Source organism: Notolepis coatsorum, assembly GCF_963971535.1.
Source record: "Notolepis coatsorum genome assembly, chromosome: 4".
In the NCBI taxonomy this organism is placed as follows: domain Eukaryota; kingdom Metazoa; phylum Chordata; class Actinopteri; order Aulopiformes; family Paralepididae; genus Notolepis; species Notolepis coatsorum.
In genome coordinates, this window is record NC_140168.1 from 106,962,476 (window position 1) to 106,976,421 (window position 13,946).

The 13,946-nt window shown below is 45.8% G+C and overlaps 1 protein-coding gene across 1 annotated transcript in view; it reads right to left on the reverse strand.

Annotated features, from left to right (window-relative positions):
• LOC311226647 (nucleolar protein 9-like) overlaps window positions 1-13,946 on the reverse strand; it is a 93,711-nt gene that overhangs the window by 3,176 nt on the left and 76,589 nt on the right. The gene's annotated exons all lie outside the window — the stretch shown is intronic.

The window sequence follows — 13,946 nt, forward strand, 5'->3', positions numbered from 1 at the left end:
GGAGGAGACTGTCTACAGATACACCTGTGATGTTGCTACGGAGTTAAGCTAATAAACGTATACTCACAACCACAGCAGGGGACTCACATATTGTACTGTGAAGTAACACGACAATGACAAACGTGTTGTTTCTGTTTTTCTTTTTGACATCGTTGCGGCACACGGAACAAGTTAACTCACCACTACAGCCCCCAGTAGCGCTGCCTAGCCAGTCTCTTCAAACGTCCTCTCCTCTCTAAACTTTTTGTTAGGTGGTCCCGCTGATCCTTTTCATCTGAGAACCCCGCGGTGGGTTCTCTTTTTAGTGGCCGGCTTACTCCTTCCATTTAACCGACGCTATTAAGCTAACGTTAGCTAATCGGTATATAGCAGCGAGTGCAAGCAGCGTGGTGGCTGTGACGTTGGTAAACAAGCAGTTGACGCGTGAGGCTGCAAAAAAGGCGACTCGTAAAACCAAAACACACCGCAGTTTTTAATTATTCTACATGACTATTTTGTTACCCTGCCATGTGGCGGACAAACTTCTCAGACCTCGCAATTGTCACTCGCCCAATAGCCTGCAGCTGCAACCGCGGAGCGAGCCTCCGGAGTGAGCAGCGTAATCCTGTCTCTCGAGTCGCTGAGTGATGATGACTGCTTGGCGCGATAGGAAAAAAAAGCGTTTTTCCATATTTGGCGCCTCTGATTGGCTCAATTTTGTTTCAATCTGTATGCATCTACAAATCATGCAAATACTTCCGTCAGACTGCGAATCAAATGGACGGATCTCCCCAATCAAATTGACGGAAATCCATCTGGAGACGGAACGCTTTAATGCATGCAGACATCAGGAGACAGACATCAGGAGACAGACATCAGGAGAGACATCAGGAGACAGACATCAGGAGACAGACATCAGGAGAGACATCAGGAGACAGACATCAGGAGAGACATCAGGAGACAGACATCAGGAGACAGACATCAGGAGAGACATCAGGAGACAGACATCAGGAGACATCAGGAGACAGACATCAGGAGAGACATCAGGAGACAGACATCAGGAGAGACATCAGGAGACAGACATCAGGAGAGACATCAGGAGACAGACATCAGGAGACAGACATCAGGAGAGACATCAGGAGACAGACATCAGGAGACAGACATCAGGAGAGACATCAGGAGACAGACATCAGGAGACAGACATCAGGAGACAGACATCAGGAGAGACATCAGGAGAGACATCAGGAGACAGACATCAGGAGACAGACATCAGGAGAGACATCAGGAGAGACATCAGGAGACAGACATCAGGAGAGACATCAGGAGACAGACATCAGAAGAGACATCAGGAGAGACATCAGGAGACAGACATCAGGAGAGACATCAGGAGACAGACATCAGGAGAGACATCAGGAGACAGACATCAGGAGACAGACATCAGGAGAGACATCAGGAGACAGACATCAGGAGACAGACATCAGGAGAGACATCAGGAGACAGACATCAGGAGAGACATCAGGAGAGAGACATCAGGAGAGAGACATCAGGAGACAGACATCAGGAGAGACATCAGGAGACAGACATCAGGAGACAGACATCAGGAGAGACATCAGGAGACAGACATCAGGAGACAGACATCAGGAGAGACATCAGGAGACAGACATCAGGAGACAGACATCAGGAGACAGACATCAGGAGACAGACATCAGGAGACATCAGGAGACAGACATCAGGAGACACATCAGGAGACATCAGGAGACAGACATCAGGAGACAGACATCAGGAGACAGACATCAGGAGACAGACATCAGGAGAGACATCAGGAGACAGACATCAGGAGACAGACATCAGGAGAGACATCAGGAGACAGACATCAGGAGAGACATCAGGAGAGACATCAGGAGAGACATCAGGAGACAGACATCAGGAGACAGACATCAGGAGACAGACATCAGGAGAGACATCAGGAGACAGACATCAGGAGAGACATCAGGAGACAGACATCAGGAGACAGACATCAGGAGACAGACATCAGGAGAGACATCAGGAGACAGACATCAGGAGACAGACATCAGGAGAGACATCAGGAGAGACATCAGGAGACAGACATCAGGAGAGACATCAGGAGACAGACATCAGAAGAGACATCAGGAGAGACATCAGGAGACAGACATCAGGAGAGACATCAGGAGACAGACATCAGGAGAGACATCAGGAGACAGACATCAGGAGACAGACATCAGGAGACACATCAGGAGACAGACATCAGGAGACAGACATCAGGAGAGACATCAGGAGACAGACATCAGGAGAGACATCAGGAGAGAGACATCAGGAGACAGACATCAGGAGAGACATCAGGAGACAGACATCAGGAGACAGACATCAGGAGAGACATCAGGAGACAGACATCAGGAGACAGACATCAGGAGAGACATCAGGAGACAGACATCAGGAGACAGACATCAGGAGACAGACATCAGGAGACAGACATCAGGAGACATCAGGAGACAGACATCAGGAGACACATCAGGAGACATCAGGAGACAGACATCAGGAGACAGACATCAGGAGAGACATCAGGAGACAGACATCAGGAGAGACATCAGGAGAGACATCAGGAGAGACATCAGGAGACAGACATCAGGAGACAGACATCAGGAGACATCAGGAGACAGACATCAGGAGACAGACATCAGGAGAGACATCAGGAGACAGACATCAGGAGAGACATCAGGAGACAGACATCAGGAGAGAGACATCAGGAGACAGACATCAGGAGAGACATCAGGAGACATCAGGAGACAGACATCAGGAGACAGACATCAGGAGACAGACAGACATCAGGAGAGACATCAGGAGAGACATCAGGAGAGACATCAGGAGACAGACATCAGGAGACAGACATCAGGAGACATCAGGAGACAGACATCAGGAGAGACATCAGGAGAGACATCAGGAGAGAGACATCAGGAGACAGACATCAGGAGAGACATCAGGAGACAGACATCAGGAGACAGACATCAGGAGAGACATCAGGAGACAGACATCAGGAGACAGACATCAGGAGACAGACATCAGGAGACAGACATCAGGAGAGACATCAGGAGACAGACATCAGGAGACAGACATCAGGAGACAGACATCAGGAGACAGACATCAGGAGAGACATCAGGAGAGACATCAGGAGACAGACATCAGGAGACAGACATCAGGAGACAGACATCAGGAGACAGACATCAGGAGAGACATCAGGAGACAGACATCAGGAGAGACATCAGGAGAGACATCAGGAGAGACATCAGGAGACAGACATCAGGAGAGAGACATCAGGAGACAGACATCAGGAGACATCAGGAGACAGACATCAGGAGACAGACATCAGGAGAGACATCAGGAGAGACATCAGGAGACAGACATCAGGAGACAGACATCAGGAGAGACATCAGGAGAGACATCAGGAGAGACATCAGGAGACAGACATCAGGAGAGACATCAGGAGACAGACATCAGGAGACAGACATCAGGAGAGACATCAGGAGACAGACATCAGGAGAGACATCAGGAGACAGACATCAGGAGAGACATCAGGAGACAGACATCAGGAGAGACATCAGGAGACAGACATCAGGAGAGACATCAGGAGACAGACATCAGGAGAGACATCAGGAGACAGACATCAGGAGACAGACATCAGGAGAGACATCAGGAGACAGACATCAGGAGAGACATCAGGAGAGACATCAGGAGACAGACATCAGGAGAGACATCAGGAGACAGACATCAGGAGAGACATCAGGAGACAGACATCAGGAGACAGACATCAGGAGAGACATCAGGAGACAGACATCAGGAGAGACATCAGGAGACAGACATCAGGAGAGACATCAGGAGAGAGACATCAGGAGACAGACATCAGGAGAGACATCAGGAGAGACATCAGGAGACAGACATCAGGAGAGACATCAGGAGACAGACATCAGGAGACAGACATCAGGAGAGACATCAGGAGACAGACATCAGGAGAGACATCAGGAGAGACATCAGGAGACAGACATCAGGAGAGACATCAGGAGACAGACATCAGGAGAGACATCAGGAGACAGACATCAGGAGACAGACATCAGGAGAGACATCAGGAGACAGACATCAGAAGACAGACATCAGGAGAGACATCAGGAGACAGACATCAGGAGAGACATCAGGAGAGAGACATCAGGAGACAGACATCAGGAGAGACATCAGGAGACAGACATCAGGAGACAGACATCAGGAGAGACATCAGGAGACAGACATCAGGAGACAGACATCAGGAGAGACATCAGGAGACAGACATCAGGAGACAGACATCAGGAGACAGACATCAGGAGACAGACATCAGAAGACATCAGGAGACAGACATCAGGAGACACATCAGGAGACATCAGGAGACAGACATCAGGAGACAGACATCAGGAGACAGACATCAGGAGAGACATCAGGAGAGACATCAGGAGACAGACATCAGGAGACAGACATCAGGAGAGACATCAGGAGACAGACATCAGGAGAGACATCAGGAGAGACATCAGGAGAGACATCAGGAGACAGACATCAGGAGACAGACATCAGGAGACAGACATCAGGAGACATCAGGAGACAGACATCAGGAGACAGACATCAGGAGAGACATCAGGAGACAGACATCAGGAGAGACATCAGGAGACAGACATCAGGAGAGAGACATCAGGAGACAGACATCAGGAGACATCAGGAGACAGACATCAGGAGACAGACATCAGGAGACAGACAGACATCAGGAGACAGACATCAGGAGAGACATCAGGAGAGACATCAGGAGACAGACATCAGGAGACAGACATCAGGAGACATCAGGAGACAGACATCAGGAGACAGACATCAGGAGAGACATCAGGAGAGACATCAGGAGAGAGACATCAGGAGACAGACATCAGGAGAGACATCAGGAGACAGACATCAGGAGACAGACATCAGGAGAGACATCAGGAGACAGACATCAGGAGACAGACATCAGGAGACAGACATCAGGAGACAGACATCAGGAGAGACATCAGGAGACAGACATCAGGAGACAGACATCAGGAGACAGACATCAGGAGACAGACATCAGGAGAGACATCAGGAGAGACATCAGGAGACAGACATCAGGAGACAGACATCAGGAGAGACATCAGGAGACAGACATCAGGAGAGACATCAGGAGAGACATCAGGAGACAGACATCAGGAGAGACATCAGGAGACAGACATCAGGAGACATCAGGAGACAGACATCAGGAGAGACATCAGGAGAGACATCAGGAGACAGACATCAGGAGAGACATCAGGAGACAGACATCAGGAGACAGACATCAGGAGAGACATCAGGAGACAGACATCAGGAGAGACATCAGGAGAGACATCAGGAGACAGACATCAGGAGAGAGACATCAGGAGACAGACATCAGGAGAGACATCAGGAGACAGACCTCAGGAGACAGACATCAGGAGACAGACATCAGGAGAGACATCAGGAGACAGACATCAGGAGAGACATCAGGAGAGACAACAGGAGACAGACATCAGGAGAGAGACATCAGGAGAGACATCAGGAGAGACATCAGGAGACAGACATCAGGAGAGACATCAGGAGACAGACATCAGGAGACAGACATCAGGAGACAGACATTAGGAGACAGACATCAGGAGACAGACATTAGGAGACAGACATCAGGAGACAGACATCAGGAGAGACATCAGGAGAGACATCAGGAGACAGACATCAGGAGAGACATCAGGAGACAGACATCAGGAGACAGAGATCAGGAGACAGACATCAGGAGAGACATCAGGAGACAGACATCAGGAGAGACATCAGGAGACAGACATCAGGAGACAGACATCAGGAGAGACATCAGGAGACAGACATCAGGAGAGACAGACATCAGGAGACAGACATCAGGAGACAGACATCAGGAGAGACATCAGGAGAGACATCAGGAGACAGACATCAGGAGAGACATCAGGAGACAGACATCAGGAGAGACATCAGGAGACATACATCAGGAGAGACAGACATCACATGTTCAAGACCTCAGTTATTGAAGAAGAAGAACATTTCCATAACCTATATTTGTCAATGTCTATGTGGAAATGATACATTTTTAATGTTGAACAGTTTATTTGAAGGTTCCCGGCTTTATTTTGGACAGCTACAATGTTCACTTGGGACTTGACCAATAAGGAATTCTGTTTTTTTTTTTCTTTTTTTTTACTTTATTTTTTAGCGTTTATGGCTTTTCTGGTCAAGCATGACCGACAGAAACAGGTTGAAATGGGATGTAGAGCAGGGGAAGACATTCTGAGAAATGATGGCGGGTCCGGGAATCGAACTCATGTCCCCCAGATCCGTGACGAGCACGGTTTTCCCCGACGCAGAAATAGCGCTGAGATATGCGGTGAGCTACGGGAGCTCCCCCGGAATTCTGTTTTCTTTAGTTATTATGAGACTGGATCCAAGGCTTGGTGTTTATCATTTCACCAGGTTAAATGAGGATTAGGAATACATTTCCATGACATACAAAACTTTGACCAATGGACATGTATAATTTTTCATACATTTTCCTGTAGTTGTTCTGTATTGTTCTGTTTGCAGCTGAGCCAAAGCAAAAAGCCTGTGGACAATAAACATTTTACATATTGAATCACCGCTAGGGATGCCCCCCAGACCCCGGTTCTAAACGGGAACCGGTACTGAATTAGAAAAAAAACAGAGTATTGATAAGCTCCGACGTTATCGGTACTGCTATCAATACTCTAGAAATTATTATTACTATGAGTTTTTTTTCGAGAAATTTAAACGTTGCGAACTATCTCTCTCTGTCTCTGCACGAGAAGCGAGCCGCAGCGAGCCATTATTACTCACACTCAACTTTTTTTGCCATTGCTATGTCTACTATACGGTTTCTTGTTCGAATGCATTTATTTCTATAGACCAGTGGTGCCCAACCAGTCGGCCGTGATCGACCGGTAGATCAATGACATGCAATATAATTGATGCAAGCAATGTTAGCTGCTAACTAGTACTAAATAGGCTAAGCGTTAGCCGCTAACCCTGGAAAACGCTCAAAGCGGACTCCACGACACCAGTTCCATTCGTGAGCAAAGGGGGGTGGGTTATATTGACAAGGCTTGACAACAGAGGTTCAAATATAACTTCATATTTATTGGTTATTTGTTTCTTTATATCGGGCATCCAGTTTCCATCACTGTGTGTTAAACTCTTCCTGTGTTTACATTCGAGCGTGACATCATCGCCTACGGCAAGCTTACACGCTCAAAACGCAAACAGCCTCTACTAATAACATGGAGTATTGAACCGTTTTTAACAGCTGGGTATTGGGTGGGACATTCTGATTTAAGAACTTTCTAAATAAAATAGAAAGTCCCAAAATAGTTAATTTATCTGACTGCTTGTATTAATTGATAAAAAAAAGTAGCCATGTGCAGTTATATAAAAGAATAATAAAGCAATGTCGATTCTGTTCTTAATCATTTTTTTTTCTAAATAAAAAATAATAGATAAAAGTATCGATAAAGTACCGAACCGTTAAGCAGTATCGATAATAGTAGTATCGATAAAATCCTAACGATACCCATCCCTAATCACCGCTCTCTCTTCACACATCCTCTCTTCACATCCTCTCTCTCTTCACATCCTCTCTCTTCTCTTCACATCCTCTCTCTTCTCTTCACATCCTCTCTCTCTCTTCACATCCTCTCTCTCTCTCTCTTCACATCCTCTCTCTCTCTCTTCACATCCTCTCTCTCTCTTCACATCCTCTCTTCTCTTCACATCCTCTCTCTCTCTCTTCACATCCTCTCTTCTCTTCACATCCTCTCTCTCTTCACATCCTCTCTCTCTCTCTTCTCTTCTCACATCCTCTCTCTCTTCACATCCTCTCTCTCTCTCTTCACATCCTCTCTCTCTTCACATCCTCTCTCTCTCTTCTCTTCACATCCTCTCTCTCTCTTCACATCCTCTCTCTCTCTTCACATCCTCTCTCTCTTCTCTTCACATCCTCTCTCTTCACATCCTCTCTCTCTCTTCTCTTCACATCCTCTCTCTTCACATCCTCTCTCTTCACATCCTCTCTCTCTTCACATCCTCTCTCTTCTCTTCACATCCTCTCTCTTCTCTTCACATCCTCTCTCTTCACATCCTCTCTCTCTCTTCTCTTCACATCCTCTCTCTCTCTTCTCTTCACATCCTCTCTCTCTCTCTCTTCACATCCTCTCTCTCTCTCTTCACATCCTCTCTCTCTCTCTTCACATCCTCTCTCTCTCTTCACATCCTCTCTCTCTCTCTTCACATCCTCTCTCTCTCTCTTCACATCCTCTCTCTCTCTCTTCACATCCTCTCTCTCTCTCTCTTCACATCCTCTCTCTCTCTCTCTTCACATCCTCTCTCTCTCTTCACATCCTCTCTCTCTCTTCACATCCTCTCTCTTCACATCCTCTCTCTTCACATCCTCTCTCTTCACATCCTCTCTCTCTTCACATACTCTCTCTTCACATCCTCTCTCTTCACATCCTCTCTCTCTTCACATCCTCTCTCTCTTCTCTTCACATCCTCTCTCTCTACTCTTCACATCCTCTCTCTTCACATCCTCTCTTCTCTTCACATCCTCTCGCTCTACTCTTCACATCCTCTCTCTCTCTTCACATCCTCTCTCTCTCTCTCTTCACATCCTCTCTCTTCACATCCTCTCTCTCTCTTCACATCCTCTCTCTTCTCTTCACACCCTCTCTCTCTCTTCACACCCTCTCTCTCCCTCTTCACATCCTCTCTCTCTTCACATCCTCTCTCTCTCTCTTCACATCCTCTCTCTCTCTTCACATCCTCTCTCTCTTCTCTTCACATCCTCTCTCTCTCTTCACATCCTCTCTCTCTTCTCTTCACATCCTCTCTCTTCTCTTCACATCCTCTCTCTCTCTTCACATCCTCTCTCTTCACATCCTCTCTTCACATCCTCTCTCTTCACATCCTCTCTCTCTTCTCTTCACATCCTCTCTCTCTCTCTCTTCACATCCTCTCTCTCTCTTCACATCCTCTCTCTCTCTTCACATCCTCTCTCTCTCTCTTCACATCCTCTCTCTCTTCACATCCTCTCTCTCTCTTCTCTTCACATCCTCTCTCTCTCTCTCTTCACATACTCTCTCTCTCTTCACATCCTCTCTCTCTCTTCACATCCTCTCTCTCTCTTCACATCCTCTCTCTCTCTCTTCACATCCTCTCTCTCTCTTCACATCCTCTCTCTCTCTTCACATCCTCTCTTCTCTTCACATCCTCTCTTCTCTTCACATCCTCTCTCTTCTCTTCACATACTCTCTCTCTCTTCTCTTCACATCCTCTCTCTCTCTTCTCTTCACATCCTCTCTCTCTCTCTTCACATCCTCTCTCTCTCTTCACATCCTCTCTCTTCTCTTCACATCCTCTCTCTCTCTCTTCACATCCTCTCTCTCTCTCTCTTCACATCCTCTCTCTCTCTTCTCTTCACATCCTCTCTCTCTTCACATCCTCTATCTCTTCACATCCTCTCTTCTCTTCACATCCTCTCTCTCTCTCTTCACATCCACTCTCTCTCTTCTCTTCACATCCTCTCTCTCTACTCTTCACATCCTCTCTCTCTACTCTTCACATCCTCTCTCTTCTCTTCACATCCTCTCTCTCTCTCTTCACATCCTCTCTCTCTTCACATCCTCTCTCTCTTCACATCCTCTCTCTGCACATCCTCTCTCTCTCTTCACATCCTCTCTCTCTCTTCACATCCTCTCTCTCTCTTCACATCCTCTCTCTTCTCTTCCTCCCTCTCTTCTCTTCACATCCTCTCTCTTCTCTTCACATCCTCTCTCTCTTCTCTTCACATCCTCTCTCTTCACATCCTCTCTCTCTCTCCACATCCTCTCTCTCTCTTCTCTTCACATCCTCTCTCTCTTCTCTTCACATCCTCTCTCTTCACATCCTCTCTCTCTTCTCTTCACATCATCTCTCTCTCTTCTCTTCACATCCTCTCTCTCTCTTCACATCCTCTCTCTCTCTCTTCACATCCTCTCTCTCTCTCTCTTCACATCCTCTCTCTCTTCTCTTCACATCCTCTCTCTCTCTCTTCACATCCTCTCTCTCTCTTCACATCCTCTCTCTCTTCACATCCTCTCTCTCTCTTCACATCCTCTCTCTCTCTCTCTTCACATCCTCTCTCTTCTCTTCACATCCTCTCTCTCTCTTCACATCATCTCTCTCTCTTCACATCCTCTCTCTCTCTTCACATCCTCTCTCTCTCTCTTCACATCCTCTCTCTTCTCTTCACATCCTCTCTCTCTCTTCACATCCTCTCTCTCTCTTCACATCCTCTCTCTCTCTTCACATCCTCTCTCTCTCTTCACATCCTCTCTCTCTCTTCACATCCTCTCTCTCTCTCTTCACATCCTCTCTCTCTCTCTCTCTTCACATCCTCTCTCTTCTCTTCACATCCTCTCTCTCTCTTCACATCCTCTCTCTCTCTTCACATCCTCTCTCTCTCTTCACATCCTCTCTCTCTTCACATCCTCTCTCTTCTCTTCACATCCTCTCTCTCTCTTCACATCCTCTCTCTCTCTTCTCTTCTCACATCCTCTCTCTCTCTTCTCTTCTCACATCCTCTCTCTCTTCTCTTCTCACATCCTCTCTCTCTCTCTATTCACATCCTCTCTCTCTCTCTCTCTTCACATCCTCTCTCTCTATTCACATCCTCTCTCTCTCTCTTCACATCCTCTCTCTCTCTCTCTCTTCACATCCTCTCTCTTCTCTTCACATCCTCTCTCTCTCTTCACATCCTCTCTCTCTCTTCACATCCTCTCTCTCTCTTCACATCCTCTCTCTCTCTCTCTTCACATCCTCTCTCTTCTCTTCACATCCTCTCTCTCTCTTCACATCCTCTCTCTCTCTTCTCTTCTCACATCCTCTCTCTCTCTTCACATCCTCTCTCTCTTCACATCCTCTCTCTCTCTCTCTTCACATCCTCTCTCTCTCTTCTCTTCACATCCTCTCTCTCTTCTCTTCTCACATCCTCTCTCTCTCTTCACATCCTCTCTCTCTCTTCTCTTCACATCCTCTCTCTCTTCCCTTCACATCCTCTCTTCTCTTCACATCCTCTCTCTTCTCTTCACATCCTCTCTCTCTCTTCTCTTCTCACATCCTCTCTCTCTCTTCACATCCTCTCTCTCTCTCTTCACATCCTCTCTCTCTCTTCACATTCTCTCTCTCTCTCTCTCTCTCTCTCTCCTCTTCTCAAATCCTCTCTCTCTTCTCTTCTCACATCCTCTCGCTCTTCTCACATCCTCTCTCTCTTCACATCCTCTCTCTCTCTTCTCTTCACATCCTCTCTCTTCTCTTCACATCCTCTCTCTCTTCACAGCCTCTCTCTCTCTTCTCTTCTCACATCCTCTCTCTCTTCTCACATCCTCTCTCTCTTCACATCCTCTCTCTCTCTTCACATCCTCTCTCTCTCTTCTCTTCACATCCTCTCTCTTCTCTTCACATCCTCTCTCTCTTCACAGCCTCTCTCTCTCTTCTCTTCTCACATCCTCTCTCTCTCTTCTCTTCTCACATCCTCTCTCTCTTCTCACATCCTCTCTCTCTCTTCACATCCTCTCTCTCTCTTCTCTTCACATCCTCTCTCTCTTCACATCCTCTCTTTTCACATCCTCTCTCTCTCTTCACATCCTCTCTCTCTCTTCACATCCTCTCTCTCTTCACATCCTCTCTCTTCTCTTCACATCCTCTCTCTCTCTCTCTTCACATCCTCTCTCTTCTCTTCACATCCTCTCTCTTCTCTTCACATCCTCTCTCTCTCTTCACATCCTCTCTCTCTCTCTCTTCACATCCTCTCTCTCTCTTCACATCCTCTCTCTCTCTTCACATCCTCTCTCTCTCTTCACATCCTCTCTCTCTCTTCACATCCTCTCTCTCTCTCTCTTCACATCCTCTCTCTTCTCTTCACATCCTCTCTCTCTCTTCACATCCTCTCTCTCTCTTCACATCCTCTCTCTCTCTCTCTTCACATCCTCTCTCTTCTCTTCACATCCTCTCTCTCTCTTCACATCCTCTCTCTCTCTTCACATCCTCTCTCTCTTCTCTTCTCACATCCTCTCTCTCTCACTTCTCTTCTCACATCCTCTCTCTCTTCTCTTCTCACATCCTCTCTCTCTCTTCACATCCTCTCTCTCTTCACATCCTCTCTCTCTCTCTCTTCACATCATCTCTCTCTTCACATCATCTCTCTCTCTTCTCTTCACATCCTCTCTCTCTTCTCTTCTCACATCCTCTCTCTCTCTTCACATCCTCTCTCTCTCTTCTCTTCACATCCTCTCTCTCTTCCCTTCACATCCTCTCTTCTCTTCACATCCTCTCTCTTCTCTTCACATACTCTCTCTCTCTTCTCTTCTCACATCCTCTCTCTCTCTTCACATCCTCTCTCTCTCTTCACATCCTCTCTCTTCTCTTCACATCCTCTCTCTTCTCTTCACATCCTCTCTCTCTCTTCACACATCCTCTCTCTCTCTTCACACATCCTCTCTTCACACATCCTCTAAAAACAAAAGCAGATTAAAAGATCAATCTTAGGATTTTAACTCATTGAGTGCCAATAACGAGTATACTCGTGTTTCACCGCCAAGCGTTGAGTGTCAATAACGAGTATACTTGTGTTTGTACCTAAATTGTACCTCATCCCATTTCTGCTTTGCACTATATAGTAGATTGTATATTAGTATATTGTATAGTATATTGTATGGTAACTCAGTTACTTCTACTCTGCATTGAACATTGTACTGAACACTTGTGTCTACGTACGTGACTTCTATTTTTTACTTGCTATACTTATTTTATACTTATCTTTTTTGTCTAGCACAGTCTCTGGAGCGTAACAGAAAGAAGCATTTTGTATAAAAGTATTCTGTTGGCATCATGATTGATGGGGACAATAGTATCACCCATGGTATTACTCACCAGTCCTTACCAAATATAATTTGGGCCATATTCAGCTTATATATATATATATATATATATATATATATATATATATTTTTTTTTGTGCTATTATTATTACGATCTACGTTATTAGCAACAGATATAGTGGTAGCTGTGTTGGGTGAATTATTACTGCTAGTATTTTTATTTTGTTTTATATCTACTGTAGAGCTGCTGTGGGTGGTACTGTGGTCAACATGACTGGTGGGGACGATAGTGTCACCCATAGCATTACTCTCCTTACCCAATATATTTTAGCATAAATTAAAGAGAGAAAGAAAAAGAAAAAATAATGTATCCCTGTTTATATTCCAATTTTGTTTTTTTCAGTAATGTAGATATTTAATAACACAGGGAGACCAGTAGAGGGAGCTGTCTGACATGTCACAACTCTGCAACAGGCAGAGAATAGGAGGTAGGAAGGTGGCCATGTGGAATAAGGATACTACGGTATTCTACCCACGTGACTGTCTTCGGGTGGGGGGTGGGGGGGTAGTGGGAGGTTTTTGGGTTGATGCTGGGCTACAACTGGGGAAGGGTTACATGATGTATATATATTATTTCCCTAATGTATTGCTAATTTTATTCTTTACTCTACAGCTTGACAATTTAATGCAAATAGAAATCCTCTTGTTACTGTGTCATGGATAATTCCAAGATATACATAATAATAATTGCCAAAGCTAAATTAAATTTACAGAACATATTATGGCAAAAATAAATATACTTTCATGGAATGTACAGGGAATAAATAAGAATATCAAATATAGCAGCTGTCTTGAATATCTAGACAAGAAAAGGATTGATATAGCTTTTTTTCAAGAAACTCACATAATGGCACAAGATTTGGGAAAATTGGAAAACAATAGATACATAGTCGTTTCTTCCTCATCTGCTAT